The following is a 21,759-nucleotide window of genomic DNA, read 5'->3' as shown; positions in this document are numbered from 1 at the left end:
AGGCTGCTTCCACCAAGTGCGTCAGCTGTCTCTGAGTTTCTTCTTTCCTTCTCAAAGATGTGAGGCAGTTGGACAGCATTTGAGCAGAATTCACTGCAGTTACATCCCTGTTCCTAAAAACCCAGCTACACAGTCCTGATCTAACCACAGGAAAATGTAGTCTCCTGTGTTGGTAAGAAGAGAGCTTTGTTTCCATTGCATCAGAGGTAGGAAATCCATGAGCATAGGAAGGCTAAGAGATGCAGGATTGGGTAGAGAGCATCAGCTGTCTTGGTGGTGCGCACCTCAGCACTCTAGAGGCTGAGGCAGGAGAATCCCAAGTTTGAGGCCAGCCTAGGCTACCTAGTGAGGCCTTGTATCAAAAATAAATAAATAAAATCAAGGGCTGGGCTTGTGACTCAGTGGTGGAACACTTGCCCTTCATATTCAATCTCCAGTATTCAATCTCCAGTGCCACAACACACACACACACACAGAGAGAGAGAGAGAGAGAGAGAGAGAGAGAGAGAGAGAACAGACCAGAACATTACTATGCTTCACAAAGCAGTTAAAAGAATGGTAAATGGTTTCCAAAAAGCATAGGCCACAGGATAAAATGAGCGAATGAATAGCAGTGAAGTTGGAAAGCAAACGAAGGAACAGACACTGGAAGACCAGGGAAGCAGAAACCAAAACCAATAGTTGGGGTGGGGATCATGGTGTGAGGAGGAGAAGGCCATGTGAGGTTCCAGAAAGGCTGAAGTATCAGAAGCACCAGGTACATTGAAAATGAGAGGACAGAGGGGACTAAACTGAAGGATTACTTTAAATTTGGAAAAGCTGTTACCAGAAGAATTTACCATTCTTTTGGCTGTTAGATGACCCCGTATCACCCCTTCTACATCTCTCATGGATGACCAGTTTTTTTCTCCCCCACCCTAGCAAATGGAGTGAGGTTGATTTCCTAGAGAAATGAGCCAGGATGGCTCTGGTTTCTGGACTCTAGACACAAGAAGGGATCCTGTGACAACAGGAGCATTGAGTGAAAGTTTCTGCACTGAACACCAATGGCTTCCTCCTCCCCACTTGGCTCCTAAGCACCCTGACAGCCAGACTTACAGAACTTAGGTTGGGGGCCGAAGACTCAGCTCTGAGAAAACCAGCATGACAAAAGAAAAGACCTCTAGGAGCTTTGTATCTGCTCGGTCACACGATGCCCTCCTGGGAGAAATCTCACAGCTCCATAGCTCTATGGAACAGCCAGGGACACAGTTTTAGGAAGACTGTGAACTCTTAACGAAGGCATTGACTACTTTGCTCTGTCTCTAGGAAACTTGAACTCCAAATGTCCTGCCCATCTCAAACAGTTTTGTGGGAATTTTGGGTTCTAAGTTTGTTCTGGACTTTATTATGCTACTACTACATTTTAGTTTCATCTGATTTCCACCCCTTGATTCACTCACTCACTCATGCAACAAACGTGGGAGGATCAAGTGTAAATTGTGTGCCAACAATGGCTCAGTGCTGGGGACCAGGGACTAGACTCTCACAGACTGGTGCTGTGTGCATTTTAGTAAGTGTTCTCCACTCTACTGTGGAAATATGTGTGGCTTCAGGACTGTAATAAATAAATACATATAGTAGTCCCTTCCTTCATTCAAGATTTTGTTTTTTGTGGTTTTGGTTACCCACCACCCAAAAAATTAAATAGAAAATTACAGAAATAAATCATTCATAGGCTTTAAATGGACTTGTAATTGCAAGTCATCATGTTCCATTGTGCCTAAGATGTGAGTGTACACTTTGTCCAGTGTACCCATGCTGTATATGCTACCCTCCTAGTGGTTGCTTAGCAACATCTCAGTGACCAGATAGTCACAGTATTACAGTGCTTGTGTCCAATTAATCCTTATTTTACTTCATAGTGGCCCCAAAGCACAAGAATAGTGGTTTTAGTAATTCACTTATGCCAAAGAAAAGCCACAAAGTACTTCCTTTTAAGTAAAAAGGTGAAAGTTCCCTATGTAGCTATAGGGTTCAGTTCTGTCCACGTTTGCTGCCATCGACTCTGGCTCTTGGAATATATCCCTTGAGAATGGGGCACTGATCATCCCACCATGATGCTAGAGAAGATGCCTTGTAAGTGGCAAAATCCCAGTGGGGTCTTTTAGCATCTGCTGCCAAGGGTGGTTGAGAGTGGAGGGGCAATGTATGGAGAGGAGGGTTCTGGGAAATGTGTGCCTTCTCACCAAGGGACCCCATGCCTCAAGGATTGGAAAGAAAGTGTCAAAGGAGCAAGCTCCTTCTTGCCACTCAGGCATCTGTTTAGAGAGTCTCTCCTTTGATCATACTCCCGGGACCCTGAGGAGCCCTGCAGGCCACAGTGCTGCAGACAATGCCAGCCACTTTCAGGACACCAGAGTGAGTCCAGTCACTGCTTCTGTCAATGGCAGATCTTTGCTGAGGAGGATCTCATTATCCAGGTTTGTCTGCCATCACCGCAAGATGGTTGGCAGAGAGTGGGGTGGGGGAGACACAGGTGACCTGCTCGTCGTTGTGGCTGGGATGCTAGCAGGGCGACAGTCACACCCTTGGCTCAGTACCACATTCTACATCAGTGCTTGTGCGCGCAACTGTTCACACCTGTGCACACTTCTGCACGAAGTTAATAGAGATCTACTGCCCTCATTCTCATTTGCTTTCATAAATACATACATTAAATCAGTAAGCCAAATTTATTTCTGGCAACAGCCTGCTGGAGACACCTCTCCCTCTTATTCACACTCCGGAAGCAGCCCAGCCTCTTCCACACCCCCCGCCGCAGGCATGACTTTCTCTCTTAAAATTTTATTTTTAATTTGTTGTGATGAATGAGTGGCACCTCTGACAGCCGATTCCCAGAGATTAATAGAAACGACACAATATTTACGTCGGCGCTACGAACAATTATCCTGCCATCTATCTGTGAGATTATCTTTCTGATTGAAAACTACTCATCCGTGTAATCGGAATTATTTGGAATTAGAAGGGAATTTATAGTCCCTCTGGAACACACTGTCTCCCCTCGCCTCTCCACCTCTGTCCCCATCTTTCTCTTGTCTCTTCTTGTCTCTCCTCTGGGTCTTTGGCCTTCTTTTTCCATCCTGATGATGAGACAGAGGAAAATCCTCTCCCCACTCAGAGGGCTACTGGTCAGGGCAGGGGACATCTCTGGGGTGAGGTAGCAGTGCAGGGACCTGGAAGTCATGCTTGGCAAGAGGGAGGGTCTTAGTGGTGTCAGAGAAATTAAGGGTCAGTGAGGCCAGCTCGCGAGTGCAAGATAGATGAATATAATCTGGAGAAAGAGGTTTAATGTGAAGGAGAAGAAAGGTGACTTTGGAAAGCACACGGAGTCAGACTGTGACAACAGTAAGGAAGGAACAGGCTGGAACTCGGCGGTGATGTTGTGATGGCTATTGAGAGATTAGGAGACTGCATCATTAGCTCAGGTTGTCAGGGCAGCTAAATGCACACTGTTTTATTCCTCACGCTTCTGGGGGCTGAAAGAGATCAGAGTGCAACATGGTGGAGTTCTTGTGAGTACCCTCTTCCTGGTTTGCAGATGGCTGCCTTCTTGTATTTTCATGTGAGAGAAAGAGAGAGAGAGAGAGAGAGAGAGAGAGAGCTCTTGTGGCACTAGCCACATCATGAGGGGTCCGCCCTCACGACTTAGTTACCTACCTCCCAGAGGCACCATCTCCAAAGGCACCATTTCCAAATACTATCACGTTGTGGATTTGAGTTTCAATGCAGGCATTTTGGGAAGGCACATTTAGTCCATGGCAGACAGGCTGGTGTGAAAGCCAAGGTGGGCAAGTCAGGTGGTCTGGAATCTGAACCCTATCAAGGGCCATGTTTGGGTTGTGGGGATGGGAACAGGACACGCTGAGAGCATTGTGTATGGATCTGAAGAAACCAGTGACCCTGCTCTTCAGGCCAGGAGGCTGAGGCCAATGTGGGAGACACCTCTGAGATGTCCTGCACCAGGGTCCCTGTGGTCCCTACCTCTGGTATTTACCCCCCTCTGTACTTCCCTTCCCTTGGATGTTTCTAATGAAAAGGATCTAACCAAAGTGATGGACTGTCATTTCAGAGATAATGTTCCAAAGGACCTTGACATGCATCTTGCTCACACTGCCCCCCTAGCTTCTCTTGGCTTGGTTACTCTGGTGAAGGAAACCGCCATGTTGGGAGCTGTCCTGTGGAGAGGACTGGCAGAGCTGAGGGCAGCCTCTGGTCAGCAGCCGTGACGGCTTGAGTCCTGTGACAGCCAACTGAATGGAAATGGAAAAGGACTGGTCCCTACCCACGTGAGTAAAGCTGAAGTCTGAGGTGACAGCAACCAGGCACACACCTTGACTGGGGCCTTGTGAGATACTGAGCTGGAAGACCCAGCTAAGCTACTCCTAGATTCTGGGAAATAAAGTGAGCCAATCTGAATTTATCTATGTGCTCTTTAAGTAGTGGGCTGCTGCAGCTGCTTTTCAGGAAACAGGAACAACATAAATGTGTCATTAGGACATTGTTCCTGTCTTTTAATGAATGGCTTCCTTCAGCTTAGGAAGAAAGGGCAAATTTCCTCAGGAAGACTGGAAGCTTTAGAACTCAGTAGAGTCAGGGATCCACCCTTGAGTGACAAAGGACACCAACATGAGGGCCAATGTCATGTGTGTCTGTTACAGAGGTAGGACTCAGATAGGGCAGGAAAGAGGACAAATGCTATTTAAAATAATACAGAGAACCTTCTTGGCCAAAGGTTAGGGATCGTTGATACCTGAGAAGCATTGGAGATTTCAAGTTGGAGTTAGACTCTTATCCCCCCAGTTAATATCTTTGGGGGAGTGATGTGTGTGTCTATCCCAGTGGGCCAGCAGACGAAGTGGCTGGCTTCTGTCTGGTTCACACTGAGTTGATACTGAAGGGGACATTCATCCAGAAGGACCCACATCCACCACAGGGTCTTGTCCTTTATAGCTCAGGTGGACTGGAGCTCACTGGTCACTTTCAAGGCCTGGTCTACTGCTGCAGAATGACTGGCTTTCACTGGGGACATTTCATAGGGCAGGAAGGACAGGGTCAGAGAGAAAGAGCCCCTCCTGTGTTAGGGTGGCTCGAGGGAGGTGGAGAAAGTCTCTGGAATCAGTCTGAGAAGGAAGAGACTCAGGGCATGATAAAGAAAGAGCAGTAATCTGCAACTTTATTACAATTTTCATTTGAAAGGTGCCCAACTGCTGAATTAAGAACATTCCCCAAAGAAAGAGGCAGATAAGGGGAGGGTTTGGCCACCCGGGGCACCGTGTCACCAGGTCCATTGTCATCTGGTTACAATCAACAGAAGCCTACTGAGCTAATGTAAGCAAAAAATGGGACGCTGGAGCCGGACCGAGGGCTCACAGAAAGCACCAAGCCTCAGAAAGGCTAGGCGCCAGGGCAGCTGAGGATCTGGGCATGCTTGGCTATTTTCAGCTTTGCAGGCACCAGGCTCAAGACTCACCACCCAAAGAGAGCTTGTGATTGGTTCAGCTTATCTTATGATTGACAGCACCCCATAGCTGGAAGTAATTGCCTGGGACAGCTTTTCGAACCAAAATTGGAGAGAAGTTATCAGAAAAAGGGCGTGCTGGGCATACAAAACTAAGACCATCTACTGCCTGGTGCCCATAGCTCACACCTGTAATCCTGGCTACTTGGGAGGCTGAGGTTAGAGGATCACAGTTTGAGGCCAACCTGGACAGTTTGTGAGACCCGTCTCCAAAATAATTAGAGCAAAATGGACTGGAGGTATGGTTCAAGACGTAGAGCACATGCTTTGTAAGTGGGAAGCACTGAGTTTAAGCCCCAGTACCAAACCAACAACAACAAAAGACCATCTACGACTTTACGTCTCTACTCCGCATCTTCATATTTGGGTAATAAATTAACATCCAGCACAGGCAGCTTTCTTTCCATTGATCCCAAGCTCACATGCTAGAAATGAGGTCATCACATCTTATGTGAATGTCTCTCCTTCCCAACGCAGACTCCTGGCAACACCCAAGTCCCTGTTCTGACCGCCTGTGTCCAGCATGTGGACTGGTGTCATCAGCAGGACCTAGGGAGAAGCTAAGAGGCAGGAAATTCATGTGAATTAATGTGCACTGCTGCCCCTTTTGTTGGAGCCTCTTTGGATGCAAATAGATGATCCTACAGAGGCCCAGGGCAGGGCCCAGGGATAGAAGCTGAACTTTATTTAAACATGGCAGTGAGATGTCTGTATTTGTTTGGAGTGGGATCGGGGACAGGGGACATCTCAGTGAGGTGTGTGCTGATCTGATGGGGCCTGGGAGCAGAGCAGACGTGGCCACTGGCACAGCATCTGTCACAAGTCAAGGAGCTTGAACTCGCCCATCCCAGGGCACCAGCACTCCAGGTGCTGGAGAAATGTTGGCCCCAACCCAGGCCTTAGAGGGTGGCCTCTTCCTAAGAGAGGCCATGGGGTACGCAGAGAGCCGCTGGGGTAACCAGCAGTAATACAGGCAGAAGATGAGATTGTCGAGGGTGGGTCTAAGCAGGGGGAGTCTGAGGGAAGGAAATGATTGCAGGAGAAACAGATGCAATTGAGCAAGACTCCTGGAGATGGATTTCCCTGCCTTGGTCTAAACTTAAATCCCTGTGCTCAGATTAATTAGCAAGGAAATATTTTCCTGTCTGCAGAAAACGGTGCTGGATTGCCAGTGGGACACGAGGGTGGGCAGTCTATCAAATAGCTACTAATTAGGTTACTTCCCACTGCTGTTGACATGCTGGGGACATGTTCCTGGACCAAAATAAAAGGGGGAGGAGGGGAGAGGAATAGAGGCAGACAGAAGAGTAGACCACAGTCTTCTCAGCTCGTTTTGGAACATCTTTGACTAGATTGAGACAGGAGAGCCAGATCTGCAGCCCAAAGGAAAGAGGACAGGAGAGACGGTGTGTCCTGGCTAGCAGACATCCGAGGTCAAGTCCTGCATGCATGTGTGTGTATTTCACTCTTTTCCACAAATAACCACAGTACAGGTGGTCACTGGTGAGCCCCAAGAGAGACAGGTGTTGATGGGGTAGGAATTTGGGTGACAACAATAATGATGGTGGATGTTTACTGAGTATGACTGTCCGTGAGGAACTAATACTTCATACATTCACTCAACAAGTACGAGACAGGAGGTCAGGAGGTTTACATATGTTTACTTCATTTTTTCTCACAACAATGGGGAATGCAGGTCAGCTTTTGATAGATAGATGATAGATAGATAGATGATAGATAGATAGATGATAGATAAGAAACTGGAGCTCAGAGAGGTTTAATAACTTGCTCATAGTCACATAGCAAGTAATAAGTTGTAAAGGTAAATTTTGAACCCAAGACCCAGCCCTCCCTGCTCTTCACTATTGCTCTGTGGATAATATGTGAATTTGCCAATACTCATTCTCTTTTGTGATTCTTTGCTTAACTCTTCCCTGAAGTTCCCTTTTAAATCTTAACTGTTTAAAAGGCACCACCATCTTCCTCAGGGGCCGAGACTTTGAGGCGTGGTAGTGACCCTGAGAGGCCATCGTCTTTAGCCAGAACTGAACTTGAACCATCTTATTTGCAGAGATCCTACAAAGGAGAGTGGACCCCATTCTTCTAGGTAGCATCACCATGCTGTCTTCACTGGTGTGCACATGGAATCTGTCTGCGTCTTTCTGTTCGTTTTCCCTAAACACCAGGAAGGTGGAGGAGCTGGTGTGCAGTGGACATTGGCCATTCTTTCCCCTGGGCAACCCATCCTCCTCTCCCCACTCCTTCCTCAGGCTCAGAGTGGACCACAGGGTGCTCATCACTCCCCACAGTGAGCATCTCTTTTGGTGAGTTCTGTCCTCCAGTGGTGTATCTTTCTCTTGCTCACAGTTCTGTCTTGTAGGCGTCATATCCTCCTGTGAAAGTAGTTCTTTGTAGCCAGGCAGCCTGTGCATTTCTTTAGACTATAGGACTTTGTCTTGTGTACCTTTGTGTCCCTTGCATTTCAAATTGTAGCAAGGTCCTGGTCATGAGTGTCCTATGAGTGCCGGCTGGATGACAGTAAGTGCCTTACCCACTCTGCTTGGCTCTCATCCAGGCTGCCTCTAAATGTCTTTAATGTCGACATTGGACACCCCACTGAAGTACTAGGGTGACCGAATGCCCCACGCTGAGTGCAGGGGAAAGATGTGCTTGGATTCCAGCTCAACATATGATAAGCAGAGACCTTATACAGAAGGCAGTGCTCCTGCCAGCTGCTGATTGGAGTTAGGGTGCTGTTGCTGTTGATCTCAGACTTTCGGAACAGGCTTAAGGGCCTGGGATGGGGGGAGAATGGAGAGTGGGATGGGGAGACACATTGGAGAGGCTGGGAATGAAAGAGTGTCCCGGAAAACCTGCTTCCTCGGAGCAGGTCCTGGATGAGCAGAAGAAATCTATCCACAGAGGGGTGAGATGGCAGAGCAAGTGGGTTACCTAAAAATAGCAGTGCTGGTTTCCCACAGTGAGAGCCCAGTCCTCTGTGATTCCTCTGGGCTGCTTTGTGCAAATTTGCTTATTTATCAGGAGTCAGTGAAAAGGATCAAAGCAGCCACTCAAAGATGGAAATCTGCAGTCTCTTCTACAATGAGCAACCAGACAGGTGAGCTGAGAGTGCGTGAGAAGCTCCCGCTGCAGCAACAGCCTGGGCTGGCCTTGGGGAGGAGGGCATGCCTGCGTGCTCCCCTCAGCTTGCATCTGCTTTTAGGAGGAGCTGAGGTGGGCTGACCCTGACCCAGTCACTGACACTTCTGTACAGCAGGCATGCTTGTATATGTGAGTGTACACAGATGTGCATGCAAGTGTGTGTGAACGTATCTCTCTGAGAGAACAGAAGAGAAGGCGTGTGTAAGTCACCCAGCCGGGTGCCAGGCATGCACAGTAGTTGCTTGGCAAAAGTTAATTAGGGAGTCAGGTTGGTGGAAGTTGAGGACAGCACAGGAGGCAGGGAAAGCGAGTACCATGTAAAGTGCCATAGTGGGCTTTTTGCTTGTTTGCTTGTTTTCTTTTGTTTGTCTTGGGCTGTACTGGGGTTTGAACTTAGGCCTCTAGCATGCTAGGCAGGCACTCTACCAGTTGAGCATACTCCCAGCCCTGCCATACTGGTTTTTGATGCAGAGATGGATTGTAGTCTGGAAATCAGCTGACGTTGTAACCCTAGGCAAGTACTAACCCTCTCAGAGTCCTCATCTGTAAATTTTAAGACTGGTGAAATATTTGCAAAGTGCCTCTACAATGCTGGGATTCGAGAAACTATAGCTATTTTTCTTTTTATTATCATTTTAAAAAGAATATCACGGGCAATGAAGATCCTTAGGTGAGCAATTAGAATCTTACTTTAAAAAAGAGCCCAAATTTTTAGGCCAGGTGGAGCACACTTATAATTCCAGCACTTGAGGGGCACAGACAGGAGGATTACAAGTTCTAGACCAGTCTAGGCTATATAATAACACTCTGTTAACAAACAAACAAAAACCAAATGTCGAAAATATTTGCAAATTATAAATCTGGTAAGGGATTAGTATCTAGACTATATAGAAAATTCCACAAACTCAGCAACAACAAAAGAAATAATCCAATTAAAATGAGGAAGAGCTTGAATAGGTATTTCTCCAAAAAAGACACAGAAATGGCCAATAAACACATGAGAAGCTAGTCAACATCACTAGCGAATCTCTAGGGAAAATACTGATAAATTAGCATTAAAATTACTAGGTTATATCCATCAAAAGACACCACTGAGAGTTAAAAGACAATTTTAGGTTAGAAGAATGGATTTGCAGTACTATAATTGACAGAGACTTATTTCCAAACTAATAAAGAACTCATAGAAATCGGAAAAAGAAAAATGTAACCAGGCAGATTTTAAAATGGGTAAAAGATTTGAGTAGGCATTTCACCAAAAAAATCCAAATGGATTAATATTAGTTGTCATCAGGGAAATATAAATTAATCACAATGAGATATTACTCCATACCTACCAGAATAGCTAAAATTAAAATTCACCAAGCTGTCTACATGTGGTTTGTTCATTTTCTGTATGTAAATCTCCAAAAACTGCTAGGTGCTGGTGGTACACACCTGTAATCCCAGCTACTCAGGAGGCAGAGATCAGGAGGCTCATAGTTTGAAATCAGCCCAGGCAAATATTTCACAAGACCCTATTTTGAAAACACCCAACACAAAGAAGGGTTGGCAGAGTGGTCCAAGGTGTAGGCCTTGAGTTCAAACCCCACTACCAAAAAAAACAAAATTCCAAGAACTTAACTTCAAGAAATAGCCACCTACCTAGGGCTGATAGAGTAGCACAAGTGGTAGAGTACCTGCCTAGTAAGCATGTAGGCCCTGAGTTCAAACCCCAGTACTGTAAAACAACAAAAAAAAGTTACCTATTATTTTCACTCTGTGTTATTTTTATCAACTTGATTAAGGTATAATTTGGATATAATTAAATATACCCATCCTAAGAGTGTCATTGATGAGTCTAGACCAAGGATCAGAAAACTCTGGCTGTTGAGCCAAATCAGCGATACCCATTTGTTTGCAAATTAGCAACAGAGACCACATGGTCCTCAAAACTGCAAGTATTTACCATCTCAGTCTTTATAGGGAAAGGTTTGCTAAGCTCTAACCACCACCACAATGAAGAAATGAAGTATTTGCTGGGGGCCAGTGGCTCACACCTGTAATCCTAGCTACTCAGGAGGCAGAGACTGGAGGATCCAGGTTTGAGGTCAGCCCCAGACAAATAGTTTAAGAGACCCTATCTCGAATGAGTATAATGTAGATATCTGGGGGAAGAGCATCCCAGGCAAGTGGAGAGTAAAGGCAAAAGCCACAAGGCAGGGACACAGCCAGTATGTTGAAAGTGTAGCAAGGAGGCCAGTGTGGTGGGGGCAGACAAGATGAGACACTGGCAGAAGAGGAGGTTAGAGAAAAAATGGGACAATTTAGGGAGGATGTCAACACTTTATTGTTGGCTGTACTGGGGTTTGAACTCAGGGCTTCACTCTTGCTAAGCAGGCACTCTACAACTTGAGCCATTAGGATATCTTTTACCTGAGTTACTGAGTGGTGAACAGAGAGAGAAGGGCAGTGCAGAGGCACCAAGGCTTGTTAGAAGGCAGTAATCTGATAGAAAAGGTCTTAGATCAGGGTGCAAATGAAGAGCCAAGACTGAACCAGAAGGATCAGATACAGGGCAAGAAAGAGGGGAGTCAAAGACACTCCAGGGGTCTTGACCTGAGCAATTGGAAAAATCCATTTACTAAGATTAGCAGAGCAGGTCCAGGGAGGCAGGAATGGGGACAGCAAAGGCTATCATGAGATAATTGGAAATGTACAATGAGCCTGTTATCACCCACCAGGGTCCCTGTCCAGAAATCTCACAACTAAGAAGTTCAAGAACTTTGGAAAGAATAATGGATGATTCCTCCTTCAACCCTCTCCCAACCATGCAATGCAAGACGCAAGTGGTGGACCAACTTACTTTCTCTGGAGCCTTTGATGAACTCGCCTTCCACCTGCAGCAAGCGTGAGGGTGCAGACTCCAGGGTGTTCCGCTCTCTGTGCTTCCAGGTGCTCAAGGACAAGCACCCAAATTCCAGTGGCAGAATTCTTGCTACCTGATGGCCCCTCATGGCCCCCCCAGCAACCAGAATTTCCCAGAGTTCAGCTGACTAGCCATCAGAGATTTGACTTAGCCTCACCACAGGACGTAAAGCCGCTGAATTCTTACAGTCTGTACATGAGGAAGAGGGGATTTCAAGACACTTTGGCTCTCCCAATAGTGTCTCAGACTGGATTCTCCATCAGCAGTCCCAGACCTCTGAACAGACATTTTATTTGGGAGATGATTCAGGAAGTCCAGGTGAAGAGCAGGGAAAGCAAATCAGAGAAGAGAAGAGACAGCAAAGGGAGGGGAAGGAGAAGGTTCTGTAGTGACTATTCAAGCCTCACCCTACCTCAGGCCCCTCTGAGACTCCAGGTAGAACACACACCTTTATAGGACTGAAACCCTTCCCATTGGTTAAGGACTGCCCCTGAGGGATTGCCTGGAAGCACCTGCTTTGGGCAGAGGAAAGTGGTGGAGAAGAACTGGCAGAAACAAAGAAAGACATGGGTGCCTGAAGTGGATGCAATCAGACTGTGGCCATTGTCCTCTGCAGGTATAGGCAAACTTCGAGGCAGGTGAAGGCGACAGGATGGGGTGTCCCCAGGGCCTCTCACATAGATTTTGAAGCTTACACATAAGCACCCATTTCTAACATCAGAGTGAAGTTCCCAGGACATCACTTACCAACTCAGATCCAGCTCTGACACTCACCATACCGCCAAGCCAAAGTTGCCTGTTGACCTAGACACAGATTAGAGACCCTGTGACTCAGCCTCTGAATTTTTTGTTTTTGTTTTTGTTTTGTTTTTTGGTGGAACTGGGGTTTGAACTCAGGGCCTCACACTTACTAGGCAGGTACTCTACCACTTGAGCCACTCTGCCAGCCCTTTTTTGTGTTGGGTATTTTCAAGATAGGGTCTCAGTAACTATCTCCCTGGACTGGCCTTTAGCCACAGTCCTTCTGATCTCTGCCCCCCCAGTAGCTAGGATTACAGGTTTGAGCCACTGCACTGTGCATTTTTGACTGAAATACTGGCAGCCCTGCGTTGTACCTTATCCTCTGTGACACTCACATGCAGAGGGGTTTTGAGGTAAATTATAGATTGCTACTAGCGGTTGTCAGGTAAGGCCTCTTGGAGGTTGTGACCATACAGCTGAACTCTGAATGACCAGAAGCCCACCAGGCCAGGTCCAGGCAGGGCTGAGCATGTTAGATCCGGGGACCAGCGACCTCTGCTCCCCTCATTTTTTGGATACCTCAGGGTCTCTTACACTTTTTACTTATCTACTGGAAGTTCACTCCTCCCACCTCACGCCTGGTAATCTTCCCATCAGCCTTCAAAGCCCACTTAATATCTCACCTCCTCACCAACTCTCAACAGTGACTGCTGGTTCCTCCGATCGACCCAGGTTCTCCCTTGGTCTTGGGGTTTATTAGCTTGTGTTATATTTGTTCTGTATTCCTGGCTGTAGTGGGAGCTCAACGAGTATTTGTTCAATGATGGGATCAGTGGGCTGGTCAGAGAAGAGGAATTAGGGTCATGGGCCACCTTCTGCCTAGTCCTCCCACTCCCCTCGACCCCCACCCTGCCCAAAGCTTCCTCTGGGAGTCCAAGAAAGGGAAATGTTAATGTCTGACTGTCTTCTACTTGTGGGAAACAAGGCTTTAGGGCTATGCTGGGGGAAGGGGACTGCCCCTCTCCCATTCCATGGTTTAACATTTAACTTGTAACCATTCCTGAATGGAAATTTCTTTTATTTGCCTGTAACCTTTTTACCTGGCTCAATCTCTTTGGTTATAGTGTGCTGTTCCTAGCCCACACCAACCCGCCACTAGCCCAGCCTCCTCTGCTCCATGTTGGCCATCAGGGGCTCTAGATCCTTGTCTCTGGCCATAGGAGCCTGGCCTTGACTCCTCAAACCTGCCAAACTCACACAGGATACTATTCTGGGGCCTATTGACACAGAGTCCTTTGGAGCACCAGCCATTCAGGAGAATAGGATCCTGCATGGCTGGGGGCCTGCCTGCCTTGGCCATTGAATGTGCTTGTGGAATTACACTGCGTGCTTTCCCTCTTCTGCTGCCCCCCCACCGCCATTGTGGATTCGAGTTCACACTAACTTATAGGCCCTCTCTCCTTCCTGTCTCCCTCTATCCTTTCCTTCCTTTCTTCCACAATGTCCTATGAAAGGGCTGGTGATGAACAGGACAGTCAGATTCTCTTTCACAGAGATGACCTTATGTCAGGGACATATCAACAAGCCAATAAGGTGACTGTGCACAGCAGGAGATGCTAAGCAGGGGCCCAGGGAGAGCAAGGGGAGAGGATGGCACTGTTGTTGGCAGTCAGGAAGGGGACTTTGAAGGAGGAGTCAGATGACAGATAAGCTCTCATGGAGGAGAGTTTTATCTCTTAAAAAAAAAAGAATCTGCAACTGGTAACATAAGTCAACATTTGTTCATGTGGGTATACAGGTATCCATTTTTATTTTATACTTCTGTGTATTAAAAGTGTCTCTGTATTTAATACATTTCTACATTAAATCATCTAATTAAAATTTTTCATCCAGTGATTCAGGATTTGTAACAGCTCATTTGGATGAGGAATAAATACTTTGGCGCATTATCACTAGGTCCCTGAGTCACTCTTTGGCTCTTGCCTTGTGGTCACCCTTGACTTTCTCCTTTCCTCTTCCTGGCAGACTCCTATTCATCCTTCAAAACCCAATGAAGTCTTCTTTTACCTCTTCTCAGAGTCAGCTGTCCCCAATTGTGGTTGCTCAGAACGCCGTCCACATGTTTCTAAGCAGTGCTTGCATATTGTATCATGGTTCATGCACATATCTTCTCTCAGCCTACAGATTCTTCTGGGGTATCAGCTGAATCTTGTCACCTTTGTACCCCGACTTGGAGCAGAGAGTCCCATAGTGGCACGGAGTTGATTCTCTATGGCGAGTCTCCGAGATTCCTGTCCAACGGGTGAATGAATGTTTAACCTTCAAACAACAAGCTTTGGAAGGAGTATTAGGAGAAGCTGTTCGTATACAAGGAATCTGCTGATTAAATTAGTTTTATTTATTCGTTCACACAACTCAGCAAGGGCTCCTTTGGCTGTTACTAATGTTCAGCATGGTGTACTGCCAGCCCTGGCAACATGAAAAATATGCTTCTTTGCCAAGGAAAGCCACAGCTCCTCCTGGCTTTCCCCACAGTGTCCTCATTTGCTCAATTAGTGAGGCCTTACTTTGGTTCGGGGCTGTTCCTGAGGCTCGAAGGCTGCTTGTGCAGTAAGTTAATTACCTCTGAATCTAAGGGAAGCAATGCCGGGGAAGGGGTGTGGATTTGCGGGTGATGTGTCAACTGAGCTCATATTGCTGGGGGGGAAAGGTAGGTGTGCGAGAGTGAGTGTGAGAGTGAGTGTGTGTGTGAGTGGCAGTCAGCACTTCCCAAGGCACTAGCCTTCTTCCTGAGAGGACACCGATTCGGAGCCATCCAAACACTTCCCTTTCCTTGCAGGAAGTCGTTGTCCCCGTCCTTAAGCAGGCTGTGGGGGGAAGCAGGTCAGAATTTGGACAGACTTGGTCCTTAACCCAGCTTTGCTCTCTGTCTGCCAAGGCAGGGCTGTTCTGGGGCCACCGTTTCCTCACCTGTAAAGCTGGGGGTGTTAACAGTGTCTCCAGTGGGTTCAATGAGTTCACACATGGAAGGTGCTCGGAACTGTGCCTGGCTCAGGCCAAAAGGACTTGCAGGAAGGTGCAGCCCAGCAGATCTCCAGAGGGTAGTCTTTCTGCTGCCACTTGTCCCTGGGCTGTTTCCTCAGCCGTGCCATCTACCTGTGGGCCACTATGACTCAGGTAGTAGAAAGTCATCTCCTAAAGTGCTACAAAATAGGCAGGATTTGACTACCAGTTTTACCTAGAGGAGGGGCTTGGGCTAAGGGGAGATGGTGGGAACTTTTTATACCCGAGTCGGAGAGAAATGGAATAGTAGAGGTGGAATTCTCACCACTGACATCATTCTATCAGTGTTTGCTTTTTACCCTCTGATCTCTGGGGGCTTTTCTATTCATTTATGCTCCCTTTTACATTAATTATCTGACTCCTGGCTTGCCTTGTCATAGTTACTGTGTACTGGGGGTGCTCAATACATCAGCTAGAATACTTTGGGGTGCAAGTAACAGAAAGATCACAGGAAGGGAATAAATAGCATGCAAGCAACGAAACTGCATCATCTCCTGTGGCCAGAAGGAACTGGTCTGAGGGTTGCTTTCTTGGCTCTGAGGGTCTCCAGTGCATTAAGGACTCTTGACTCTCCATTCTTGTGCTCTGACATCCTCTGCACATTGGTTTTTCTTCTCCATTTCTTTTCCATGGTTGTAAGATGGCTTTTGCATCCTGCCATGTTTCTCTCTCTTATTACCATCGAGGAAAATCTTGCCCAAATGCCCTCTGAATCTCAGGTGTCCCACAGACTCCCCCTGAAGTCTTCTTGTCTGACCAGGATACATGGAAATCTCTAACTGCAAGGGAAGTTGAGAAAACAACTGGATTTTCAGCCTCCACCATATGGGATGGGCTAGGTGTCCGGGGAAGCTGGAGAGTAAGCAACCAATCAAGTCTGCCAGACTCACTCGAGCTCCTTTTCTACAATTCTCATCTCTGTTCCCTTTCCAACTCAGACATTAACTGGCAGCTGGGTCTTTCTTTCTTGGAAGGGGTCTATACCTTCCTAAGTCACTTTTTTACAGGATGAGTGCACATACCTGCTCAGATCGTGATCTGTACAATTCCAGAAGGTTCATATGGACTGCCAGTCATAGGAATGATGCCTCCTACAGTTGTTCAGTACACAGCCTTCTCCTCCAGCACCACGTGGGCCATTGCTCACTCATTGTGTGTTGCTCACTCTTTATCCTTACTCTATATTGCCTCATTTGTTAGCTCTCATTCATTCAGTCACTCAACAAACATTTCCAGATCACCTAGTAATTGCTAGGATCTGGGATTGGCACTGGTTGATAGTGGGACAAAGGATTATATAAACATGAAAAACAAAAACAAGTCCCATTCTCCAAAGGCCACATCCCAAGGATGGAGACCCACATGTGAACAAATATTTACAATACTGTGTTATATTGATGAGTCCTCTAGGAGCCTGAAGAGATGAATGGCTGAAGAAGGGATAGGCTGGGGAGATGACATTGGAACTGGGTTTTGAAGGACAAAGTTGTGTTCCAGGCAGAGGTATGAAAGAGGATGCAATGTGGCAGAGGAAAAAGTTCCATATGGCAGGGCATGGTGAGAGACATGGCTAGGAATATAGGTTACAGCTGAGTTACTAAATATAGGTTAGAGCTAGGCAAAGGACTTAGAGTTTATCCCATGGGAAATGGAAACTCTTAAGCAAGAAAATTAATTCAATGAATTCTGTGGTTCAAAATAATGCCTTGGCCCAAGCTAACATCCTTGCAGATGGTGAAAACCTGAAACCTTTCTTCTAAGAGCCAGAGTAAAGCAAGGATGCCCACTCTTGCCACTGTTTTCTAACCTAGTACTGGAAGTCCTAGCCTATTAGGCAAGTAGAGTAAGTAAAAGCCATGAAAATCAGAAGGGAAGAAGTAAAATTATCTGTTTGCAGATGACATAGTATTATATGTAGATTCCCCCCTCGAAAAAGTTAGAACTAATAAATACAGTAAACTTGAAGAACATAAAATCAACATGAAAAAAATTACTTGCATTTCTATACACTAGCAGCAATCCAGCTGAAAAGGAAATTAAGGAAGCAATCTCCCATATTGGTAGCTTCAAAAAGAATGAAATACTTAGGAATAAACTTAACTGAGGAAGTACACTAAAACTTGTACACTAAAAATTACAAATCATTGATGAAAGAAATTAGAGAAGATACAAATACATAGACGGACATCCTATGTTTGTGGATTGGAAGAAAATATTAAAATATCTGTGTATCCATCTACAGATCAGTGCAACAAAAACCCCTTTGGCATTCTTTATAGAAATAGAGAAACACTCCTAAAATTCATATGAAACTGCAACAGACTCCAGGTAGACAAAGCTAGCTTAAGCACTAAGAAAAAAGCCGGAGGCACTGTGCTTCCTGATTTCAAAATATATGACGAATCTATAGTGATTGATACAGTATGGTTCTTGTATAAAAACAAACATGTAGACCAAAGGAATGGAGAGCTCAGAAGTAAGTCATGCATACAGGACAAACTGATCTGTGACAAAAATGCCAATACACACAATGGGGAATGGACGGTCTCTTCAACAAATGATGTTGGGAAAACTGGATACTCCTTGCAAAAAATGAAATTTGACCCTTACACCATGCACACTAATCAAATTAAAATGGATTAAAGATTCAAATGTTGTGATCTGGAACTGTAAAATTCCTAGAAGAGAATACCATGCAAGGATCTTGATATGCCTTGGACATGACACCATGAGGATGGGCAACACAAAAGCAACATTGAGCAAATGGGACCATATCAAAATTAAAATCTGCACAGCTAAGAAAACAATCTGCAGTGTGAAAACGACAACTTATAGATGGGAAGAAAGTACTTGCAAATCATCTCTCTGATAAGCAATTAATAACCAAAACATACAATGAACTCCTGCAAGATCAACCTGATTAAAAAATGGGCAAAGGACTTGAACAGACATTTCTCCAAAGAAGATACACAAATGGTGTTTGAAAAGATGGTCAGCATTACTAATCATCAGAGACACACAAATCAAAGCCAAAATTTGTTAGGATGGCTGCTATTAAAACAAACAAATAATAGCAACAACAACAAAAACAGAAAGTAAGTATTGACAAGCATGTAGAGAAATTAAAACCCGTGTGCCTTGTCATTAAGAATGTAAAATGATGCTGTCACTGTAAAAAACACTATGGCAGTCCCCAAAACAAAACATTAACAATAGAATTACCATATGATCTAGCAACTGCACTTCTGGATATAGAAATCGGGGTCTTGATGATAATAGATGATAGATAGATAGATAGATAGATAGACAGACAGACAGATAGAGCCCATGTTTATTGTAGTACTACTCACAATAGTCAAGCCACGGAGACAGCTTAAATGCCTATCAGCAGGTGAATTGGTAAAGTTAACGCAGTGTAACACACAAGAGAATATTACCCAGTCTTTAAAAAAATGGAAATCCTGCCAGCCTTCTAGGATGAACCTAAAAGACATTATGCTAAGTGAAATAAGTCATTCAGAAAGAATAAGTGCTGCCTGATTCCACTTAGAGTAGTAGTTGCCAGGGGCTGGAGGGATGGGGAAACAGTGAGTTGCTGTTTGGTGAGTATAAAGTTTCAGTCATGTAAGATGAGTAAGTTCTAGAGATCTGCTATGCAACAATGTGCCTATAGTTAGCAATACTGTTTGTACACTGGAACATTTGTTAAGAGGGAAGATATCATGTCATGTGTTCTTATCACCATAAAAACAAAAACACTATATCCTGGGTGGTTGTGTGGAAGTGGTTTAGAAGAGGAAGAGACTGAAGTCAGAGTAGCAATTAAGAAGCACTTTCTACGGTCCAAGTAAGAGCTGATAAAAGCTTAAGATAAAGGAAGACCAGGGACTAAGGAGAAGAGAATGGACTCAAGTTTGACTGCATCCTAGTGATAAGACTTGGCGGCCCATGAGATGTACCGGGAGGAGGAGTTGAGAATGACTTGGGACTTTCCATTGTGGTAATAAGGTGGATGGTGGGGCCACTGTTAAGAAGAAACAGGCTAGAGAGTGTGCCTAAAAGATAAGTCTGGTGTTTAGCACACTGATTTTTATACAATGACTTGATTTCCAGCCTGGTGACACACAGAAGGAAGACTTATACAAGACTCCAAAGCTAAGAGCCCAGGTCTAGGGGTGACATTTTATAGTGAAGGGAAAATGAGAAGGCGGGACGCAGTTCTGCCTTGTCTTAACTTTGAATAGAGAAGATGTTAAGGCATTCGATGGGTTCAGTGGAAGGAGCTGTTGGAGAGGATTAATGGTGGAAGAGAGGGAGGGGGGAGTCCTGGAGCAGTTGGAAGCAGGGCCCAGATGGTGCTATGTTGGGGGCAGGAGGGAGAGAAGTAATTAATCTGAAATGGGGAGAGAGGGTGGCCATTAATCTCTCTTTCCCCAAAAAGGTTCACAACCCCCTGCCCCCCGCCAGATTTTTTGATCTGGCAAATCCAGCATCCATTCCTTTTGGGTGAGAACAACACTCACATTTCCTTTAGGGACATTACTTTTCTCCTGTTGTACATAGGCTTGAGGGGCTGTCAACCCCACCTCCTCACCATCACAACCCTGGAGGTGAGGCAATTTTTGGTTCATTCATTTATCCTGGTGACTGGACCCCCAAAGAATCTATCTATCAGAGTCTGTCCTCACACCCCCAGAACTACTCTAGTTTCCTCAGTCTTTCCTTTAGTTTTTGAGAGTCACCTAGTGTCATTTCAGTCCATTTTTATTTCTGCTTAAGTTGGCCACATGTGAATGACAACTCTGAAAATCTATATTGTAATATAGAATACCTGCCTTCTGACCACAAGTGTACAGGCATCTTCCACACTCCCATTTCACAAAGTGGACTTGGCATCAGGCATCTCTGTCCCCAGTTCATAGAAAAACAGGATGCAAGGCCTGGAAAGGGTGTCACAGTCCATGACACCCTTGAGGTCTGGCCACACCAAGTCTGAGACTTCTCCTAAGCTCTTCATCCTTCTCCTGTCCCTCACCTCTCTTTGCCTGCTTTAAATCCTATCCTGAAGACCAGGGAGCTCCAACCATCTCCTGTGGATTACACCTGGCACTGGTGAATTCTTTAGAAGTCATTGAGTTCTAAGGTCCTGCCCTCAACTCAGACAGAGGAAAAAACCCATGTGGAGATTCTCTGAGTCCTGGAGACAGTACAAAGGGTACACCCAGCCAATGCAAGCCTTTTCCTCTTGTTCCCCACCCCCATTCCCTTCCAGCTGTGTGCAAGGTGGAAACCCTAGTCCTTTAGTTCAATAGCGCATGTAGCAGTGTCACTATGTGCCCCATTCCTGGGTGGAGATAATAGCGGAGATGGTTAAAATAACAGGCTTTCAAATCAGATGATCATGGGTTCAAATCCTGACTGTACCATTTAACCACTGTGCAACTTTGGGCAAGTTACTTGGCCATTCTGACTGCCAGTTTCTTAGATGATAAGCTGGAGAAATGAATCCCTCTTTCCCGGGGTCATTGTAAAATGATAGGAAGCAATGTAGATCAGGTGCTTCAGAGTGAGCTTGGCACACAAAAGATGGTCAGTGAACCAGAGTCACTACACCCATGACCCCTGCTGCTTTGTACCATGGTCCTCTGTGCTGGAGAAGCCAGCACACACTCCAGGCAAAGTGAGGCATGGTGGGTGGCAGTAGGGGGAGATACAGTTAGGACACCTGTGGGCTGAGAGTGGACCCTTGAGCTGGACTGTGAAGAGTGACAAGAAAAGGCAAGAGAGAGGGAAGGGCAGAGATAGGAGTGTACCCAGAAAGGACGGCTTGTTCATGGATGTCTGGCTGGCTGGCTGGGCAGTCAGTGAGCGTCTTCGGTTAAGGCAATGGAATAAGTTGGAAAGGGAGTCTGGGCACCTCTTAGAGGAAGGGGAGGGGATAGAACAGAGACTCAAACTCCTAACACCTCTAAGAATTGCATAGCATCCAAGAGGAGACTGTAGACATTTGTCAAAGTGCTGGGCCTAGTGAGTCCCCTGGCAAATGGGGCTTCTGGTCTGCCTCCCCAGGGAGTGACTTCTGCTTCAGTTCAGTGGAAACAGCTTTGAGGGTACCCTTTGGAGGGGTTCCAAGTGCCCTTTCCACCCCCAACCCCCGCCATGCCATGCTGGATTTGATCAGCACTGAGCTGTGTTACCCTCATCCACCAGGCCTGTGGAAAGCTCTCTAGAAAACAAGCGCCCAGCAGTGTCCCCCATACCACCTTGCCCTTGTGTTTAAAGCCAGAGTGCCCACGATGGCCCGCTCCTGTTCTCCCATGTCCCCAGA

Source organism: Castor canadensis, chromosome 3, assembly GCF_047511655.1.
Source record: "Castor canadensis chromosome 3, mCasCan1.hap1v2, whole genome shotgun sequence".
NCBI classification, from domain to species: domain Eukaryota; kingdom Metazoa; phylum Chordata; class Mammalia; order Rodentia; family Castoridae; genus Castor; species Castor canadensis.
The sequence above is the reverse complement of the archived record's forward strand: the minus strand, read 5'-3'. Positions refer to the sequence as shown.